The 14,606-nt window shown below is 34.2% G+C and overlaps 1 long non-coding RNA gene across 1 annotated transcript in view; it reads left to right on the forward strand.

Moving 5' to 3' along the window:
* Positions 1-9,129: 9,129 nt before the first annotated feature.
* The window catches only part of LOC114579897, a 44,043-nt gene continuing 38,566 nt past the window's right edge, over positions 9,130-14,606 (forward strand). Inside the window, exon 1 of the long non-coding RNA XR_003701138.1 lies at positions 9,130-9,579. This is a non-coding gene — a long non-coding RNA (uncharacterized LOC114579897). The remainder of the gene's footprint in view (positions 9,580-14,606) is intronic.

Genomic DNA, 14,606 nt, shown 5'->3' on the forward strand with positions numbered 1-14,606 from the left:
AACATATGACTTAAAAGCACTTATACTCTCCTTTTTTTCAGGTACCTTTTCATAATCATTTCCAATAATTATATAAATTGGAATCAACTACCTATAATTCACATATGAAGCAATTGAACTATTTGAAATACACGCTATCATGGGAAAAAAATGCTATTATAAACAAGATAAATATCAATTTGTAATTATATAAAGTTTTTATTATTTCTATGTATTGTTGGGTACCTCACCTCGTTTGCAATTTACACTCTTACAATTTCCTGTCTTCTTTTTCTTCTGTATACAACCTCCGTCAAACTTCTTCTCATCCTTCCAAATTCCTTTCTTAACTCTTTTTTTTTCCTAAATTGGATTCAATGACAACCCATTGAATTTGTCTTCTTACTGCATTCAAAACTTGTTTTCAGCAATTATGATCACATTCTAGCAAAATTCTGCAAAGCATTGTGGCCACATTCTAGCAAAATTCAATAAACTTTGCAACAACAACTTATCAATTTCAGCAACATTATATCAGCTCTTACTCTTTGTTTTTCCACTGGGTCAGCACAAAACCATAAATAACAACCCTTATCTTGATGGTTTAAGCAAACAACAACAGTTTAAATAGTAGAAAACACTGATTTTAGTACTTAAATTCAGCAACTGACCTTAATTTTCGAAATTTCAGCTAGTAAAATCAATAACCACTGATTTCCTCACCTCTATGTTCTAGCTACAACACTTTATAACCGCAGGAAAACAACAATTTTCTAATTTCTGAAGTCAGCCGCAACAGCTAGCAACCCAGCAGTCCTCCCAGTTTTTTGCTCAGCTGGAACTTGAAGAGAACCAATGACGGGTGAGATGGAATGAGGGAAATGCTTTAGTGCTTAAGTCAAGTTGATATATATAATATTGCTATATTCCACTAGCAATATAATAATATACTATAACTCCACTAATACTTCTTTTTCTAGCCGTATGATCCCACTCCCAAACATCAGACCATTGCATGTGGGTTATAGTGGAAATGCTGCAGTGTTTACATAATATAATAATTGATTTAATTTCTTTGTAATATATTTCATTAAATAATATCAAATTATTAATTAACTATTATTAAGCTATTAATGAATATACAAATTATATATTGAAATGTTCAGACTTTATATTCGGCATTTTCATATGTGGGGGAAAAAATAGAGTAACATTTTGGTGCAAATAGTATGCTTTCCTTTTTTTTTTTTACAAACTTTTGAGTATTATAATTCACCCCTCCTTTATAAAGTTTCATCCTCAAAATTCATTGCTTTAGCAGTCTTTAACAAATGAGAGAATCTCAATCTAATGTCTTCTTCCCTTTCCAGGTTGCTTCTTTTTCTGGCCTATATTTCCATTTTACTTTAACATAAGGAGTCTGATGGTTTCTGAGCATTTTAGTATCAAAATCTAGTATTCTTTCGGGTTCTTCTGTATAAGTCAAATTCTTTTGTAACTCAATATCATCATGTGAGATTCGTTGATGGGCATCGGTAACCCATTTCCTTAGCAGTGATACATGAAAAATATTATGTATATCTGACATGTATGCTAGAAGAGCAAGCCTATAAGCAACTTTTTCAATATTTTCAACAATTTCAAAAGGTCCAATAAACCTAGGACTCAATTTGCCTCCCTTACCAAATATAGTTGTACCTTTCATAGGTTTAACCTTCAAGAATACAAAGTCACCTACTTCAAACTCTGTTGCTCTGTGCTTAGGCTCATAATACTTTTGCTGGTGGTCTTGAGTAGCTTTTAATCTGTCTCTAATTAATCTGATTTTTTCTATTGCTTCATCCACCAGTTCTGGGCCCATTAACTATCTTTCTCCTACCTCAACCCAAGTTAAGGGGGTTCTGTGCTTAATATGGTGCCATTTGCATACTGGATTGGTAACTGTTATTGTAGGCAAATTCTATCAATGGTTTGTGATCTTCCCAGCTATCTTTGAAATCCAAAACACATAATCTCAATAAATCCTCCAGTACTTGAATGGTTCTTTCAGATTGATTATCAGTATGAGGATGACAAGCTGTACTGAAATATAGATTTGTACCCAAGCTTTCATGAATGCTTTTCCACAGTCTCGAAGTAAATCAACCATCTCTATCTGAGATAATGACTTTTGGAATACAATGCAATCTGACAATTTCTTTCACATATAGTCGTGCCAATTTGTTTACTGAATCTGTTTGCTTGATAGGTAAAAAGTGAGCTAATTTAGTTAGTCTATCAATAATTATCCAAATACTGTCACGTCTTTGTCTGGATTTGGGAAATCCCATCACAAAATCCATTCCAATTTCTTCCCACTTCCACTTAGGGATAGATAGTGATTGCAGTAATCCACTAGGTTTTTGATGTTCAACTTTCACAATTTGACATGCTTCACACATAGCTACATATTCAGCAACATCTTTCTTCATACATTGCCACCAGAATATTACTTTCAAGTCTTTATACATCTTGGTACTGCCCGGATGAATTGTATAGCCAGAATGATGAGCTTCTTGCAAAATTTCTCTTCTCAACTCCTGATCATTGGGTACCCACAACTGGGATTTATGCCTAATGATTCCATCAACATCAATAGAAAGATCGGGTCTTTTCCCTGATTGGACATGCTCTATCAATTTTGAAGATTCACTACTAAGCTTTTGAGCTTCTTTAATACGATCTGTTAAAGTGGGCTTTACGGTCATTTGATGTAAATATTCCACATTTTTGAAGTTTCAAATATCCAATTGCAGATTTTTCATTTCCTTGATCAATTGAACCTCCTGAGTAATCTTCCAGTTCATCATCCCTATAGACTTGCGACTTAAAGCATCAACCACAATATTAGCTTTTCCTGAACAATATTGGATGTCCAAATCATAATCTTTAATGAGTTCCAACCATCTTCTTTGTCGCAAGTTTAATTCTTTTTGCGAAAATATGTATTTTAGACTCTGATGATCAATAAAAATTTCACATATTACCCCATATAGATAATTCCTCCAAATCTTCAAAGCAAATACCACTGCAGCCAGCTCCAAATCTTGATTTAGATAATTTCTTTCATGTGGCTTCAACTATCGAGATACATATGCAATCACTCTTTTATTCTGTATTAGAACACATCCCAAACCTTTTAAACATGCATCACTGTAAATCTGAAATCCTTCTGTTCCTGAGGGAAGTGTCAATACTGGTGTTGTAGTTAGATGCTTTTTTAATGGCGGAAAGCTTTTCTTACATTCAGTTGTTCATTCAAATTTTAACTCCTTCCTCAATAGTTTAGACAAAGGCATAGCAATCTGTGAAAATTCTTTAACAAACCTTTTATAATATCCTGCTAGTCCAAAAAAACTACGAACCTCTGTAACATTCTTTGGTGTAGGCCATTCCATAATTGCTTTCACTTTCTGTGGCTTTACTGAAATTTCTTCACCACTAATAATATGCCCCAATAAGAAAATATTTCTTAACCAAAATTCACATTTTAAATATTTTGCATACAATCAATTTTTCCTCAATGTCTCTAAAATTATCTTTAAATGTTTAGCATGCTCATCATTCATCCCCGAGTATATCAGAATGTCATCAATAAAAATAATCACAAACTTATCTATGTATTCTTTGAAAATCCGATTCATCATATCCATAGAGATAGTAGGAGCATTTGTCAACCCAAAAGGCATAACTCTAAACTCAAAGTCGCCATACCTGGTCCCAAAAGCTATCTTACTGACATCTGCTTCTTTAACTCTCACTTGATGATATCCTAATCTTAAATCAATTCTGGAAAATATCGTGGCACCGGCTATCTGATCAAACAAGTCATCTATACGGGGTAGTGGATATTTGTTCTTGATTGTTACTTTGTTCAGCTCTCTATAATCAATGCACATTCTCATGGATCCATCTTTCTTCTTAATAAAAAGTACAGCTGCACTCCAAGGTGAATAGCTAGTTCGGATGAATCCCTTATCCATCAATTCTTTTAACTGCATTTTTTACTCCTGCAATTCCTTTAGGGCCATCCTATAAGGAGATTTGAAATTGCTGATGTTCCTGGTTGTAATTCTATACCAAATTCGACTTCTCTTTCAGGTGGTAATCCAGGTAATTCTTCAGGAAATACATCTAAAAATTCAAAGACAACTGAAACATTCTGCAATGCCTGAACATCTTTATTTAAGACCTCCATTTTGGCTAAGAATACTATATTTACCCATCTTCAATGCACTCACAAGAGAGGAAGTTGTATTCTTCTCACCGGGGAAATTAAATGTCTTCACATTTGGTAAATTAAATTTTATTCTTTTCTTCCAGCATTCAATTGTAGCGAAATGTTTAACTAACCAATTCATTCCCAAGATGATGTCAAACATTTTAATAGGCATTATAATCAATTATGTTGGAAATTTGTAACCCTGAATATTCAAATTTATAAGGCACATCCTATTAGCAGGCAAACTACCCCCCGTTGGCATCTTAATATATAAGGTAGGCATAAAACATGCAGTCTCAAAAGATAAATCGGAATATAATTCTTCAGAAATAAACGAATGGGATGCACCAGAATAAAAAAGAACTCTGCCAAACTTGTTAGAAATCAAAAGTATACCTGTCACCACCTCCTCTGAATCTTTAGCCTCTTGGGGTGTAATAACAAACACTCTAGTCTTCACATGTTGATTGCCTTTAACATATGATGCTTCTCCTTTAAGCTGAACTAGTGGTCTTCCTTGTACTGTTGGCCTTCCTTGAAATTGAGTTTTTCCTGTCTGATTGCCTTCCATATATCTCTTATGTTATGTTTGTTCCTGATACCCCTGATATCCCTGTGGCCTAGCATTGAGTCTTCTCTCTAGAGGGCAGTCTACCTTGCGATGACCTAACTCACCACATTGAAACATCCGCCAGATCCCACCAAATACTGACAAAAATGTCGCTTCCCATACTGCTCACACAGGTTTTTCAAGCTTACTCTGTTTTTGCTTATCTTCCAACTTTGACTTCTTATTTCTGAATCGATCATCCTTTTCAAATATCTTCCTTTTTCTTATTTGTTGTTGCTCCAAACCGTACTTAGAAAAATTCAACTCATTTTCAATCCTCCTGACTCTCTCCACTAAAATTGAAACTTCACTGATATCAAAAGGCGCCAATGCCAGTCGTAGTTGATCCCTCAGGCATCTCAAAAATCTGTAACACTTTTCCTCCTGGTGCTGACATAGTGTGGCGCATAACGGGACAAAGAAGTGAACTCAGCTTCATATTGCATAACTGTCTTGGAACCCTGAGTAAGATTGAAGAATTTGTCTTGCAGAGCTAGTCTGGCTAAAGGAGGAATAAACCAGTCTATGAATACCCTTACAAAATCGTCCCAATGTATACTAGTGATAGGCATTTGTCCAAATTTTTCCTTATGTTGTGCTTGCCACCACCTTTCTGCTTCTCCTTCTAGCACAAATATAACTAATGATACATTTCTGTTTTCAGGACATATCATACCATCTAAAATCTTTCAAATCTTCAACAACCAGTCATCAGCCACTGGTGGATCACTTGTAGCTTTAAATGCTGGCGGTTTAAAAATCTGAAATAATTTTAAATGTCGATCCACTTCACTGTCACCTTCAGATCTAGGTCTACTGCTGGTAGAAGATTTCTCCATAGATGCTATTTTATCTACCACTTGTGAGATCAATTGCACAATATCTTGAAACTCCTTAGACTTATTTCCTTCATGTATTCCTCTTTCCGTATCTAGCCTGGAAGACTGACCAGTCATTCTTTCTGGCAACTCAGACATAATTATTTGTATGCATGTATATAATTCATATAATACATATACTCATATTAATAAACATAAACATTTTAAAGCATTAAAAAAAAGCCTGTTATGCATATGTGCTATTGTACTATAATATTATGCATAATTCCATTAAACCTTGATTCAACCTATAGCTTTGTATATATCATTTTCGTAATATCTCATCCTACTTCATAGTCTAAATCCGATTATGCTTCCATTTGATTTTAATTAGGCTTTGATATCAATTTCTGTCACACCCCAGTTTGGCTCACCCTCTAACATTCAAACTGAAGTATAACAGAGAAGAACTTCAACAGATCAAACTCTACTCTTAATAATAGGAAGCATGTAATATACCTTACCTAACATCAACATAATTAAAACAAAGACATAGCTCTACTAAAACTTTTGAACTTTAGTTACATATCAAAAGGTTTATACAACTATTCTTTAGATCTCCTCTAAGATCTCTTTGTACACCAAAACATATTTACACCAAAAACGGATGGTCACCTCTTTCTCGCCTAGTGCCCTACGAACTCCTTTCCCTTACCTGTAGTATAACAACTGCTGATGAGCTAGGGCTCAATGAAATACACCAGCAATGTAAAATAAATAATAATAACATTGTTTAACAATTTAGAATTTCATAACATAGGTAAAACATATTGAAATTCTATAATGATAGTAAGAAATGCGTAGCATTTCTTTCCCTTTTTGCTGTCTAATTAACAACTTCAAACTAGTCATATGATGTCTATAAGTTTGTGCACCCTTTTTGGTCTTTCAATTCAAGATTGGGTCTAGATTCTCAACTTTTAGAATTGAAGTTGCTCTCTCATTCAAGGTTGGGTTCAAATTCTCAACTTTTAGAATAAGAGAGTATAGGCTTACATCGTTAGGTTTTTTGCCCTTACTGGTGCAGGCTTATCCCCCAACATATGACTTAAAAGCACTTATACTCTCCTTCATTTCAGGTACCTTTTCATAATCATTTCCAACAATTATATAAATTGGAATCAACTACATGTAATTCACATATGAAGCAATTGAACTATTTGAAACACATGCTATCATGGGAAAAAATGCTATTATAAACAAGATAAATATCAATTTGTAATTATATAAACTTTTTATTATTTCTATGTATTATTGAGTACCTCACCTTGTTTGCAATTTGCGCTCTTACAATTCCCTGTCTTCTTTTTCTTCTATATACAACCTCCGTCAAACTTTTTGTCATCCTTTCAAATTCCTTTCTTAACTCTTTTTTTTTCCCTAAATTGGATTCAATAACAACCCATTGAATTTGTCTTCTTACTGCATTCAAAGCTTTTGAGAGTAAGATTTTAGATCTTAAGATTTTATCTGTGCATGAGGATGCTAATATTATATGTGATAAAGTGGTTAGTGATATTAAGAATATTGCAAAAAATGTACTTGGAGTATCAAAGAGAAAAGCTCCTAATAGTAAAAATAGTTGGTAGTAGAATCCAAATGTGCAAGAAAATATTAATAATAAGAAGATTTGTTATAAAATTAGTTTAATTTTAAAAATTCTGATAATTGAGAAAGATATAAAGGTGCTCGTAAGGAATATAAGAAAGCAATATGCGATGCGAAGACCTTAACTTTTAGTGATTTATATAATAGATCAGATACTAAGGAGGGAGAAAGATATATGTATAAGTTAGCCAAACAAAGAGATAGGAGTAGTAAGGATTTAGTTCAAATGAAGTATATAAAGGATGAAGATAAAAAAATACTTTTCTTAGAAGATGATATTCAACAAAGGTGGATGAGATATTTTGCTAGACTTTTTAATGAAAATTGTGAAAAATAAGATTGACTATAGTGCCTTAGCACCCTAAATGAAAATAAAGGTTTATGTTTTTATCGGCGTATTAGTAAAATCGAGGTTAGAGAGGCTTTAAAAAAATGAAGGGTGGAAAAGCTGTTGGACCTGATGATATTCTAATAGAGGTGTGGAAATGCTTAGGAGATGAAGGTATTTCTTGGCTTACTAAACTTTTAATATTATTTTGAAGACTAAAAAGATGCCAGATGAGTGGAGAATGAGTGTGTTAATTCCTATTTTTAAGAATAAAGGTGATGCACGAGATTGTGCGAATTATAGAGGAATTAAGTTAATGTGTCATACTTTAAAACTATGGGAGCGAGTTATGGAGCATAGGTTGCGGCGTGATGCTAATGTTTCTCAAAATCAATTTGGATTCATGCAGGTAGGTTCAAACACAAGGTGGTTTGACCAAAAAAGTTCTTGAAAAGAAAGGAGTTAATAATGCTTATATTCAAATCATTAAAGATATGTATGCAGGAGCGATTACTTGTGTTCAAACACAAGGTGGTTTGACCAAGTATTTCCCTATTTCGGTTGGGTTATATCAAGGATCCGCCTTAAGCCCATATCTTTTTGCTTTAGTCATGGATGTTCCCACTAGACATTTGCAAGAGGATGTACCTTGGTGTATGCTTTTTGCTGATGATATTCTTCTTGTTGATAAGACTAGGGAGGGAGTTGAAAGTAAAGTTGAATTATGGAGGTCAACATTAGAGACTAAAGGTTTCCCCTGAGTAGATCTAAAACAGAATATATGGAGTGTAATTTTAGTAGTAATAGACCTAGTGAGGGGATTGTGACTTTGGGCGATCAAGTCATTAATAAGATTACACGTTTTAGATATCTTGGATCTATTATTCAGAGTGATGGTGAAATAGATGGGGATATTATCAGCAGAATTCAAGTTAGATGGTTGAAGTGGAGGAATACATCCGGCTTGTTGTGTGATAAAAAAGTACCTCTCAAACTTAAGGGAAAATTCTATAAAATGGTAGTGAGGCCTGCAATGCTTTATGGTGCTGAATGTTGGTCATTAAAAGAGAAGCATAATATTAAGTTAATTGTGGCAGAGATGAGGATGCTCAGGTGGATGAGTGGCTTTACCCTTAGAGATAGGACACAAAATGAGTATATACGTGAAAAGGTTGGAGTAGCTCCAGTAGAAGATAAGATTAGAGAGAGTCGCCTTAGATGGTTTGGTCACATAAAACGGCGGCCTTCCAATGACTTGATTAGGAGAGTAGAGGTATTAGATTTGACTTATGTTAAGTAAGGTAGATGCAGACCTAAAAAGACCTGGTTAGAAAATATTAGGAATGACTTTTCTTTATTAGATTTAAACGAGAATTTGACCTTTAATAGGACACAATGAAGAAAAAGGATTCATGTAGCCGACCCCACGTAGTGGGATAAAGGCTTGATGTTGTTGTTATACTACATTCAAAGCTTGTTTTCAGTAATTATGGTCACATTCTAGCAAAATTTAGCAAAGCATTGTGGTCGCATTCTAGCAAAATTTAACAAACTTTGCAACAACTTATCAATTTCAGCAACATTATATCAGCTCTTACTCTTTGTTTTTCCATTGGGTCAGCACAAAACCATAAATAACAACCCTTATCTTGATTGTTTAAGCAAACAACTGCAGTTTAAACAGCAAAAAACACTGATTTTAGTACTTAAATTCAACAACTAACTTGAATTTTCAAAATTTAAGCTAGTAAAATCAATAACCACTGATTTCCTCACGTTTATGTTCTAACTACAACACTTTATAACAGCAGGAAAGCAGCAATTTCTTAATTTCAGAAGTCAGCCGCAACAGCTAGCAACCCAGCAATCCTCCCAGATTTTCCCTCAGCTTGAACTCGAAGAGAACCAGTGACGGGTGAGATAGAATGAGGGAAATGCTTTAGTGCTTAAGTCAAGTTGATATATATAATATTGCTATATTCCACTAGCAATATAATTATATACTATAACTCCACTAATTCCTCTTGCTAGCCGTATGATCGCACTCCCAAACATCAGACCATTGCATGTGGGTTATAGTGGAAATGCTGCAGTGTTTACAAAATATAATAATTGATTTAATTTCTTTGTTATACATTTCATTAAATGATATCAAATTATTAATTAACTATTTTTAAGCTATTAATGAATATACAAATTATATATTGAAATGTTCAGACTTTATAATAGAATTTAATGAAATCAAATTCGGCATTTTCATATGTGGGGGAAAAATAGAGTACGTTTTGGGGCAAATCGTATACTTATTTTGGGGCAAATGGTCCTACTCTTGGAAGTAATTTGGACCTTCTTTGATTTGAATTTTTTTTTTCCTTTATGTAACCTTATGTTGCACCGATACAACTATTTATGAAGGCGTGTTGTATTTGATACATAGATACACGGATACGCCTCCGATACGGCGCCGATACATGTCGGATATGACTTTGCTTTATCCAACTAAATTACTATTTAATTTTTAAAGGACACACGTATTCGATAAGCGTGTTCGTTGAAAAATAAAAAAAGCCAAAAAAAAGACGCGTCGTATTTACTTCCATGGCTGTGAGCGAGGTTCTCTCATTTCCGAGATGGATTTGAGTCTCTTGATGATATGAGAATATTAGAAATTGCTAATCTTTCACTTGATGAAAGACAAACCACTGAAGAAGCTAATCTTATCATTCCTTTTATTGAAAAGTTGAAACTTCATTATGTTATGCTTTTGTTGTTTTACTATACATTTATTACTTACTTTTATTTTGATATTATAAGCTACAATGCTAGAAATGATGTTGCTTTTTTTTTTGTAATTTTAATTATTATGCTTTGATTGCTTTCTTAATTTTTATGCATGATTTATAAATTATAATGCTGTGACCGCGCTGTACCCGTATCCTGTATTTTTAAGAATTGACGTGTCCCGTATCCGTATCGTGTCGTATATGTGCCGCCGTATCCATATCGGTGCAACATAGATGTAACCAAATCTAATCTCCCGGCTGCAAGGGTTATGTGGTACGATATTTGTTGGCTTGCTTAGCACATTTTTCAGTTCATTGCTCAACATTAATTCTCGCCTTCGCATGAATATGCTTTACAAAGTTTGCTTTCTTTTTACCATTTAAATTAAAATCTCCCGTTACAGGAAAAGGAGATAAATCTAATGGAGTTAAGGGATTAAAATCATACACAATTTCAAAAGATGAAAGCTTAGTAGCAGAATGAACAATATGATTATAAGCAAACTCAACATGTGGCAACCATTCTTCCGAAGTTTTAATATTCTTTATAATAATAGCTCCCTACAAAGTAGACAAGACTCTATTTACAATTTCAGTCTGACCATCCATTTGTGTATGACAATTGATAGAGAATGATAGTTTAGTATCTAATTTGCACCATAAAGTTTTTCAAAAATAATTTAAAAATTTGACATTTCTATTCAACACAATAGTCCTAGGCATTTCATATAATCTCACAATTTCACTGAAGAATAAATTAGCAATTTTTGAAGCATTACCAGGTTTATGATAGGGAATAAAATGTATCATTTTAGAAAATCTATCAACTATTACAAATATTGAATCTTTCCCATTTTTAATTCGGGGTGGTCACATAGCACGACGACCTTCCGATGACTCGGTTAAAAAGTAGATGTATTATATTTGACTTATGTTAAGAAAGGTAGAGGTAGACCTAAATAAACTTGGTTATAAATTATTATAAATGTCATTTCTTTATTAGATTTAGATGTGAATTTCACTCTTAACAGACCACAATGGTGAAAAAGGATTCATGTAGCTGACCCCATAGTGGGCTAAAGGCTTGTTGTTATTGTTATAAACCTAATAGAAAATTCATTGATATAACTACCCATGCTTCATGAGGAATAGGTAATGGCATATATAAGCCATGGTTTTGCATTCTAGATTTGGCTTGTTTGCAAGTAACACACTCACTACAAATTTGTGACAAAAAAAGTGTTTGTATAATAGTTGTAGTATTGGTTACCCCAAAGCATGGTTTAAAATTGCGCAATATGAGGCTCGCCTTGAGGCCTGCATTTGCGCAATTCTAGTAAAAAATGCCTCGATGCTTACGCCTCAAAATTTTTTATGAGGCTTGCATCTCAACTTGGTCGAGGCCCGCCTCGCCTCACTGGCATGAGGCTTACGCCTCACGCTATATATATTAAAATTTACATAAATCTTGAAGAAATGCCCGACATTGGACTCTATAGGGGAGGTGGAAAGGGAGAGAGCAGTTCATCATAATGATGATTCAAATGAAGAAACCCTTAGTGATAACAGTGCTGATGATTTATGAGTTCTTATGTGATATGTCATTGCTATTTATTTTTGGAAATTGAAATTATATTTTAATGAAAAGAATACTGAGATTTGGGAAAGATAGAATTTTGAGTTGAACTATATTTCATGTTGTCTTATTATTGAGATATTTTGATTTCACTCCATATCTTATGCTTTTTTATGTTTTTTTTTATGTTTATATTATTCACTCATTAGTATATAAAAAATTTATCATCTTATGTTTACGCAATCTTTTGATTTTGAAGCTTACGCCTCAAAACGCCTTGAGGCTTACGCCTCGCCTCACGAATGAAAAACGCCTCAATACCAGAATACGCAATTTTAAACATTGCCACAAAGTGCCCCATTAACCCCCAATATGTGATTCTCTAATCAGTAATTCTCTTAGAGAACCATTTGGAACACAACTTATTTTCTCAAAACAAAAATACATTAAGTATGCAAAATTTACCACTTACAAGATTGAAATTCTTCACAAAAGTCTAGGTCTTTAGAATATAATTCCTTGACGTATTTAAATCCAAGTAATTTAGAGTCAAGAGGAGAGTATACATGCGTGAGAAAGCGTCGGCTATCACCTTTGTCTCCTTTTATTTGTATAAGATGATATATGGAAAAGGTCTCAATGAATTCCATCCATCGAGTGTCTTTTGTTCAATTTCTACTGTCCCTTGAGTTGCTTGAGCATCTCATGATTATCGTGTATCACTAAATCCTTGGGCTATAAATCTTTTGTTCAATTTCTACTGCCCCTTGAGATGCTTTAGCGACTCATGATTAGCGTGTTTCACAAACTCCGTGGACGATAGATGGTGTTGCCATATCTTTAAGGATCTAACCAAGACATATAATCCCTTGTCATATGTGGAATAATTTAGGGCAGTACCATTTAGCTTTTCACTAAAGTAAGCAATCAGTCACCATTCTTGCATAAGTACAACACCAATACCTATTCTTGAAGCATCACATTCAATTTCAAAATTCTTGTCAAAGTTAGGCAGAAATAATAAAGGAGTACTGAGTTAGTTTTTGTTTAATAAGTGAAAATGATTTTTCTTGTTCTTCACCCCATTTAAATTCAATATTTTTATTGATAACTTTAGTGAGTGGGGAGGCCAAGGTCCTAAAATCTTTCAAAAATATTCTATAAAAACTAGCAAGCCCCTGAAAGCTCCATACCTCATTTACGTTCGTCTGTCTTGACCTCTCGTGGATGGCTGGCATGTTTTCCTCATCCACCTGTATGCCTTGTGAACTAACAACATATCCAAGGAACACAATTCTATTGGTACAAAATGAACATTTTATTAAACTAACATATAGTTCTTTCCTAAGCACTTCCAACGCTAATTTTAAGTGTGTAATATGTTCATCCAATTTTTTACTATATATGAGTATTTCATTAACACTACCGTTGCCAGGTCCCAAGTCCTGGATGAGAAAAGTGGAGGGTTACGTTAGGTAGTCGACAACCAACGTAAAACTTGTCGAATAATAATGACATGAATCATTTAAGAAATTTTGTTAATGCTAGGGTGTCCCCTAGAAGCGACGCACTGTATGACCTGAATACAGTGACGAGTGTGCAAGGGCCGCTGCACCGGCGCCCGGGTGCAGTGTTAAATAGGCAAGGGTTCCCACATCAAGAACGGATGTGGGTAAAGAAACTAGTCAATGATCCTAAAATTAGGATAGGAACTTGGAATATAGGTTCCCTTACAGGAAAATTAATGGAATTAATAGATATTATGATTCATAGGAAGATAAATATTTTGTGCTTCCAGGAAACTAAATGGGTTGGAGAGAAGGCTAAGGAAATTGATAGTTTAATAGAATTAGAGTGAGTGGGCCCTATCCCAGTGAGGCGTACGCCTCACCAGGAATTGCGCAATTGCGCCTCTGAGGCGCGCCTCAGTCCCAGTGAGGCGTACGCCTCTTATAGAGGTGGAATTGCGTAGGTTCCGAGGCGTTTTTGGGAGGAATTGCGCAGAGGCGCGCCTCTAATTGCGCAATTTTAAACAGAGATTTAAACGAGAATTTGACCTTTAATAAAACACAATGGAGAAAAAGGATTCATGTAGCCGACCCCACGTAGTGGGATAAAGACTTGATGTTGTTGTTGTTGTTGTTGTATATGAGCATATCATCAAAGTAACAACAACAAACATTTCACTATAAGCTTGTAAAACATGATTCATTAATCTCATAAAAGTGTTGGGTGTTTTAGTTAAGCCAAAAGGCATAATTAACCATTCATATAACCATGTTTTGTTTTAAAAGCCATTTTTCACCCATCACATTCTTTCATACGAATTTGATGATACCCACTTTTTGAATTGTTTTTGAAAATTAAACACATCATATAATTCATCTAGCATATCATCTAAATGATAAATAGGGTAGAGATACTTCACCATGATGTTATTGATGGCTCGACAGTTACGCACATCATCGACGTCCCATCCTTTTTGGGCACAAGTAACACTGGACATAGGCTCATGCTCTTCTTTACTAAATATTTTTCCATTAGTTCGTTGACCTGTTGTTGAAGTTCTTTGGTTTCTTTTGG

The sequence above is a fragment of the Dendrobium catenatum genome, unplaced genomic scaffold, assembly GCF_001605985.2.
Source record: "Dendrobium catenatum unplaced genomic scaffold, ASM160598v2 fragScaff_scaffold_698, whole genome shotgun sequence".
NCBI lineage: Eukaryota > Viridiplantae > Streptophyta > Magnoliopsida > Asparagales > Orchidaceae > Dendrobium > Dendrobium catenatum.